Source organism: Chelonoidis abingdonii, chromosome 4 (genome assembly GCF_003597395.2).
Source record: "Chelonoidis abingdonii isolate Lonesome George chromosome 4, CheloAbing_2.0, whole genome shotgun sequence".
NCBI lineage: Eukaryota > Metazoa > Chordata > Testudines > Testudinidae > Chelonoidis > Chelonoidis abingdonii.
This window is the reverse complement of record NC_133772.1, coordinates 121,670,773-121,679,566: the sequence shown is the minus strand read 5'-3', so window position 1 is coordinate 121,679,566 and position 8,794 is coordinate 121,670,773.

The following is an 8,794-nucleotide window of genomic DNA, read 5'->3' as shown; positions in this document are numbered from 1 at the left end:
ATCAGCAGACACCACACAAAGAAACTCTGCCCAGATATGTGAAGTGACAAGAGAGTGGAAATTCAGTGCACAAGATGGACAAGTTCTGAGGAATGAGGGCTCTGAAGTGAATGAGACTCTTGCCTATCAGTAGAGCCCTGCATGGATATATAAATGTGTATCCTCATCCAGTCCATGATCCACAGATAATTTTTGCAGATAACCGTAGATTTGCAGGGCTCTACACTGGGGGCCGGACTGAGGCTCTGAGGCACCCCTCATTCCAGAGTCTGGTTGGAGAGAGTCGCGCTGGCAGGGGAGTTGCGCCTGAGCAGCTCACTGCCCAGTGTCCCAGCCCCCTACCCAGGACATGTGGAGGGACCCAGGCTCCCCACAGCTGCCAGCATCTCTCCCCCTGACTGGGCTGTGGCCGGGGAGGGGGGTGGCTCAGAGCCGCGGACTGGCCACAGTAAGAGCTGGACAGGCAGCTATGGGGGTGGGGAGGTGCTCCGCCTGCCCTGGGTGTGGGGCCTGAGCAGCCCTTAGCCCCTGTCCCTGCCTCCCAGACCCTCCACCCAGGGCAGGTGGAGGATCTGCACCACCGTTCCTTACAGCTGCCCACTAGCTCTTACTGTCAGAGCCCTGCGTGGATACCATATTTGTATCTGCACCTGCTCTGGTATCTGCAGAAATGGTCCGCATATATCTGCGGATGTAAAACAGATACCTACGGATTTGAAGGGCTCTATCTAGAGGATCCCTGTCTCATTTGTTGCAGAAGTTGGAAAATGTGTAGTGAATGAGGTGGAGGATTGCAGGCGAAAGGCAGAACTCATAGCATTTGCACTTAGGCTCCCAAGTTACTTAGATATTTTTGAAAATTGTATCCAATGGCTTATAATAAGTCCCAGTCCTACACTGAGCTTTGTATGGACATAGGAGTCCATCTGCACAGAGCTTTTTTCAAGACTGGAGCTTTAATCTGTTATGATATAAACAACCATGTTAAAAGTATGTTCCTGTGATCAAAAGTGTTATGTAAAATGACAAGTAGAAAAAAAATGGATACAACTGGGACTCAGATGCTACATCTTTAACAAGGGAATATCAACTTCCCTCCCTCTTTTCCATGCATTCTGTATTATATGTTACAGCAGTTCATTTTAACAAGCGGAACTGGAGCCTGTTAGTTTCAGCTCTGGCTACATCAAAGTCCCTCAGCAGAAACACATTTGAGTTGAATAATTGAGTGTATAAGCAGAAATACCGTGACTTTTAAATATTATTCTTAACTCCTGTAACCCTCTTTGACACAGTGTTGTATTCCTATTTAGAGTCCGTCAGAGTATGTTGTTGCCTAAACCACCAAGATTATGTATTATGCTGGCTAGTGTACCTAGTATACTTTTAGATTATTTTAAGACAGTGGGCCATATTCTGTGTTGCAGATGAGGAGTACTAGGAACAGCTGAGATGACAGGGCTTCAAAGTTGCCCTTTGCACTCCCCTGATCCTGAAGACACTCTGCAACCAACCAGTCCCACAGTGTAGATTAGAGCAGCCTTCAGGTTGCTCTAACATGCACTGGAAGCTGGGGATCACTAGGGCATAAGGGAACTTAAGTCATGTATTCCCATCCACTAGACACACTCTTTATACCATCAGTCAGGAATGGGGTGGTATAAAGTAACTATATGCCACACAAGGATTTCTCTACTAAGAGCAGATTCTTTGGGGAATAGATTCTACCAAGTTTAGAGCAGTTGTGTCGGTGGAATGGTGTGAAGTAGCCAGAGGACAATCCAGGACTAGGGCCACTAAACTGCAGCCTTAATCTCATACAGATTTATTCGTGTACTTAACGTTACTCTCATCAGTAATCCCCATTACTTCAGTGGAATTGCTCACCTGCTCAAAGTCAAGCATATGCATAAGTTTATAGCATGGCACATGCTGAAATTCTTACGAGTCTGATTCCTTCAAGAATGTGCTGTGTGTGTGGTTGGGAATGAGGGGGTTAGTTTTATTAATCTCATGGTCTTAAATTTGAAGTACTCCAGTCACACAAGTTGTGGGGCCATTAAGTATGCTCTCAACACATCCTTGTGACAGGTTTTCCATTCTGTAGTTACGTCTTGATTCCCAACCACCTGAGGACAGTATCCACGTTATGGGATAATAAAACACACTTGGATAACATTCCATATCTATTTTATTATTGCAGTTGTTACCCCTTTAGACCCAAGCAGCTAGACAAAATTTTGGGGTCTTTCAAGTTGTTCCAGTTAGGAGACAAAATTGATGCAGAAGTTTGGTACCTTTGATACCATTCTGTTTATTTATTAGAATGTACAAAGTCCTGTTTTCCTAAACACAGGAGGAGTCAAACAAGCCAGAGACAGATTCACTGCTCACAGCACCAAAGCTCTTTCAGCCAGCATGCCCCCAAAGCTCTCTTCCGCAGGATCATTGTACCATGCTTGTTCTCAGGCTAGGCTGGAGCTTCTTGCTCCTTCTATTTCTATGGTGGTTCTCCTGTGTGCTCTCTCTCTTCTGCTTCTCCCTCACTTCTACCCCTACCCCTTCTCCTCTACTCCCTCATCCAAAACAGTACTCAGCAAAGCCCTCCTCCCACATAGTTTTAGTTCCTTGGCAGACTTGCACTTTAAATACTAGGGGCTAGATCCACAAAGAGATTTAGGAGCCTCATTGCCACTTTAGGTTCCTAAGTCAAAAATTTAGATCCTCAAAACCCCAACTCAGCTGCCCCCTAACCTTTCAGGTGCCTAACCCTATAAGTCCCTAGGTATCTAATTTTCTACCAGTAAAGTCCACTAAGCACCTAAAAATCTTCCAGTGAGCATGCACACAACCACCTAAGTCCCAAAACCCAGAGCTGAAGCCCTGGCAGGATCCTCAAACTAGGCATCATCGGTCTATCTCGCTTGCAAGGCCCAATTCAGTAGATGTTCTCAGAGGCTGCCAAATAGATTGGGCATGCTCAAAACACAGCTGCCATCACCCATATAACTTTTAGCCCGGTAGCTAGAGCACTCACCCAGGATGTGGTAGACCGGGTTCAAATTCCTACTCTGCTTTATTTAAACCCACATCTTCCAGGTCAGTGCCCTAACATCTGGGCTCTGGGATATGCTGTGATTGAAGCTCTTCTGTTGAAGCCATTCCACTTTGTATAAATAATTAAGCAGTCATTGGAGCAGGGATTTTAACTTGAGCCTCCTAACTTAGTGCTCTAATCACTGTCATTTTCATGCTTTCTTTTACCCAATGAACTATTTATATAGAGTAGAACAGGAGTCAAGAGGAAAGACTGAGAGAAACCCACCCTAGAATATCTTAGTGTTTAGAACTGAGATGTTGGAGACATAGGTCCAAATCCAGCAGAAGGGGGATTTGAACTTGGGTTTCCTATGCCCTGCATGAGTGGGTGAACCACTGGGCTAAAGGTTATAAACAAGGGAGTGACTATCTCCTCCTATGCCTAACTCCAGGAAAGGGTTCCTGGCTGTGAATTGTGAGCAAAGACAGGCTCTTCCCTCTAACCTGGACTTAGATGCCTAACAGTCTTTGAAGGGTTCTGCTTAGGCCCCACTCCTCTCCTTGGCATTTCCTATTGACTAGCTAAGGTGACCTGCTCAGCGTGCTGGCTTTTGGGGAACACCTTTTTAGTCACATCATTTTCCCCCTGCATTGCATAGGGAGCCTGGGTGCCTAACTCAGGGCTATGGATTCCATTAGGTGACAGGGTATCTAAAGTTAGGTGTTGCAATGCTAAGCCTCATCCCCTTTTGTGGACCTAGCACTAGGAGTTTTATATACTCAAATACAGCAATGTGCAATTTAGATTTTCATTTTTATAGGCACTTAGGAAAGTGGCAGACTACTTAACTATGCAAATTTTATAAATATTCATTGCTATTCATGGTTAGCTACATCAAACCCTGTCTGGGGAGCAGAAGTATTTACTGTAAAAATCTCTGAGAAGATAGAGTTACATTTTTGGAATCCTCATGGAGAAGAGATACTTTATTAAGTAAATAAATACTTAAAAACGTGGTACATTGTGAATACTCAGAGGAAAATTAAACTAGCAATAGAAAACCATTAACCAGGCTGTCTTCATTAAACCTCTAGGGCATCGCCATAAACTGTCAAACACTGTAACAAATAGTACTGATATAGCACACATTTTTTAATGGTATTGCCTACACACTTTGGGCTAAACTCTGCCCTCCCATCCACTTGTGCAATGCCATGGCAATCAACGGAGTCACACAAGTGTAAGTGAAGATAAAATATGGCCACTGCTTTTTAATTGTGTGGCTGTGTCTATATGGAGTCATTCAGGTTTTTTTTCTTCTTGGCCACTTGTTGCATCACATCTACAAGAGTTATTTATATGTACTCAGTTCTGAGGTATCATCAAACATTTTTTGAATTTGCCAAGATTTTGTTTTAAATGATTTCCATATTCAAACTTTTGCCATATTATCTTTGGATGCAGATACGGGACCAATTTTGTCTTGGTACAACAACTGATTTTAATGCAGTGGCACTTGCTTACACTTGAGATGAATTCCCCTCAGTCTATTTTCCTTTCCTCAGCAACCTTACAAAATCTGGAGATACATCAAGACAAGTGAATAACAAGTAGTTTGAATCAGACTTCCCTAAGCAGAAATAACTTTTGCTTTCAATTAAACGTACACTTGATTTTAGCTGGTATAATTCTTACAAGAATATGTTCTTTAAAAATGAACCTACAAGAGGTTATGGGACTAGGTAAGGAGGTGGAAGCCAGACAAAGTTTGCAAGATTTCCACCAAGATCCATGATTTTAAATATATGGAGGAGGGTTCACCTTAAAGTATGATGGCGGTCTAAAAAAGTGGCTACATGTGCCTTGCCCAAGGTTATACAGGAAGTGTGTAAGAGCTAGGAATAAACCCAGATCCTGAGTTCTAGTCCAGTGTATAACCACAAGACTATCCTTTCTTCCTTCCTTCTGGCTCTAACTGGCACAGCAGCATGTGCACAAATGGGCCTTGATGAGGATCCTGTCTGTGAACGTTGGGACTATTGTCACCCCTGAAACACTTTCTAAGAATCTTCACATCTATAATCCAGACAAGTACTTGCGCTATAAGACCAGCTAAATGAACTCAAACTTAAATGGACTCTATTCTTTTAGGTTCAGAAGATACACGCTAATCAAAATCCACTCTTCACTGAGAGGCTGTAAGTCTCTTTAACAGTCCTACCTCCACCTTAGTTAGAAGTCTATGCTGGTTTGATGTCTGCTTGGGTTACAGTACCTTGCACTGGTAATCCTTTAAATAATGTAGCCATGAGAAAAAGTATTCCACATTTCCCTCTCGTTGGGAGGTTAGCCCAAAGCACAAGTAAATATATTATCGGAAACAAAGCTGAAGGACAATGTCTATTGGATGCTAGGCTGACTCATCTGAAAAATAAACAATTTCTAAATGGCAGAGGGCACAGTAAATCTAAAATGAATCATTTGCAAAAAACAGTGTGTGTCATTTATGTGTTCTTGTAGATATACATTCAGACATATGAATCAGTGACTAAAATAAAATCAACAACCAGACCAGTAGGAGGAAGATTCAGATTATTCATAAAGAAATAGAAACAGCATATTTCTTCCTTGAGCTTCAATAGGTATCTTTCACAGTGTTCAACGGTGCAGTAATGAAATGCAGGAGCAAGAGTGTTCACTCTCATGTGCTTGCCAAATTGGTAATTTCATTCTGTCCACCTAAAGTTTCAGCTGCATGCAACGATCTGTGTTTTCACTTCCTACTGTATGCACAGGACTGTTGTAGTATGCTCTTAAAGAGCTGCCTGCATTTTGGTGGTGGGGTGTTGTTATAAATTTATGTAGACTCAAATTGTCAAAAATATCCTTTAGTTTTGGTTGGCTCAATTTTTGGGTTCCTGACTTGACACTTTCTGCATCATACTTTCTGCAGGTGTTCACTCTTCTGAAAAGCCATTGACCTCCAGGGTATTGTGTGTGCTCAGTGCATCACTGAAAATCAGACCCATGGTGCAATGGGTGTCTACAGTTGGACATGTAGGAACCAAAGCAGCCAAAATAAGTGTAAGATTTAAAAAAAATTTTTTTTTGCCATGGTTTACAAAAGTCTTTAAGATCTTTCAACATGAAAAATGCAACAAGAACGTAAGATATGATTCATTATTATGCCTCATACCCCAAACACCTGATCGTATGTGGCCTTCTTAGAATATTGTGGAACAAATAATTATATTCAACAGAATAATTGTAATAATATTTTGCACCTCTTAGAGGCTTTCATGTGGAGATTTCAAGGCACCATACACTAGTTAATTCTTACAATACTCCCAATGCATAGGTAAGGGACATTACATAGGTCCGATTATCCAACCAAATTTCAGTGAAGAGTAATTCTCATTTATACAGCTGTAAGAGAGATCAGAATCAACCCCAATTACTTCAGTGGGCGTTGAATCCATATATGTAAGGGCAGAATTAGGCCCTAAGGGTTCAAGTGGAATTGTGCCAAAGTAAAACCAGTGTGAGATCATTGGGGCGGCTCCAGGTACCAGCACACCAAGCACGTGCTTGGGGCGGCAAGCCACTGGGGGCACTCTGCCGGTCACTGCGAGGGCAGCAGTCAGGCTGCTGTCGGCGGCTTGCCCTCGGGACCAGTGGATCCTCCGCAGGCAAGCCACCGACGGCAGCCTGCCTGCCATGCTTGGGGAGGTAAAATGCCTAGAGCCGCCCCTGGAGATCATAGTTACATCCACAGTCCATTTAAGGGGGAGAAAGCTATTTTTTTTTTACCACAGAAGGCTCTTTTTTTAAAGGCACTGGTTGGCAGAGTCCTAAGCTCTGCATGATTTATCAGCTGTTGTGTTTCTTTAAGAGAGGACTCTGTAGTACCTCAGCAGTGGGCAAAAAACTATGTTGCTATGGTAACCTTTTGTTGCACTGCAGGCATATGGAAACATGCAGGTCGATCTTTTCATAAGTTGCTCTGGAGCTGTAGTAACAACGAGATCCCTATTATGTAGGGGATTTGTGACTGTATGATAGCTAATACATAGACCACTTGCATGTGGCTGACTGAACCTCAGGGAGTTATATACTTCAGTGGCATCTCATTAAGTCTGGGTGGAGGGGAGGAACAAGATTAATGAACTGCCAAGACTAGTAAATTAAGTGGGGAATACCAGGTTCCTCACCTTTTGTCTTAGCAGTTACTAATGACAAGCAGCTAAATCCAGAGGTATGCCAAAGAATCTGCATTTCCTCCTGATATCAGTGAGAAAGTTGCCAGTGCTCAGCATTTCTCAGAGATTGGCTCACAGTGCTTCATTAGTCAGAGGGCCCCTGGCTTGGCTTTAACAAACTGAGCAGCTTCATTCCCTAAAGTAACATGCAGATAAATTTAAGTTAGTTCCTGAGCTACTTTGTTGGGCTGAGTCGAGCTGACAAAAATACATACAAATAACTCAAGAGAAGACAAAAATACTGAATGAGCCTTCTCCCTTTCCCCCTGGAGAGCAGCAATTCTAAAGACACACAGAGATGCACTGTAAAAATGATATTGTCTACTGCTCTTCCCAGGTCACGGATATGCAATTCTTACAGAAACCACTGTTTTCCAAGTCTGTGTGCTCTGGCCTCCGTTTAATTATTAGCCGCTACTGGTTTATATGTTTTCCCTCATGAAAGGCCACAGTTGTTATAATTAATTATTTATCAAGTGCTGTGAGTGCACATGCTTTACAAAACCCAGGAGATGGTCTCTGTTGGTGAGAACTTACATATTAATAAACAGATGGAACACACGCTTTTAGTTATGGGATGGTGCGCGGAGGACATCGGCAAGGAGAAATACATGGGAAGGATTCATTAGAGAAGGTGACTTCAAGAGGGGATTGAGAAAGGAAAAGGAGTACATGGGTCTGTTCCTGCCTAGCTAGATGGGGATGTGGAAGGCCTGGAATGCAGTGGAACCAATGAAGTCAGTGGAATGAGAGGCTGACCCTACCATAGTGGACAGAATGACTGAAGTGCAGACACAGGGGAAGGCTGATAGGGCAGCCAGGGGAGATGACTGAAAGAAGCATAGTAAATATAGAGAAGTCCAGGAGTCACTGCAGCAGACTTCAATCAGCAAATGGAAAAATCTCATCTTCTCTAATATGCCTTGAGTTGCTGGCTTGACAACCTTTCCTGAGTAATTAGGTTGAAGATGTGTTGCTTTTAATTCCCCCTCGCTGAAGTACCGGGGTTTTGCATTAAACGGTTGGCTATAATATAATTACTCCTGTCTGTCATATCATGTGACATTATAATCTAATTCTGCACAAACATCTTGCCATGTTCACATTTGCTACTGAATAATTGTGGCTTCGGTTTCATGGTGTATGGCCTGTTCAATCAGTCTCTAATTACAGTGCTATCTGGAGGTATGGTTGACATACCTGTATAATTATGTTTACTGTTAATAATGCAAATTTAATCTCTTAAATTAGTCAAATCAGCCATCATCTACTCACTTGTAATAATTTCTATGGCAGTTTTTTCAGCTATTTAGAGAGTGCACAAGCACAGTCAGGCCTGGTCTACACTAAACATTTATACCGAATTTAGCAGCGTTAAACCGATTTAACCCTGCACCCGTCCACACAACGAAGCCCTTTATATTGATATAAAGGGCTCTTAAAACCGATTTCTGTATTCCTCCCCGACGAGGGGAGTAGCGCTGAAATCGGTATT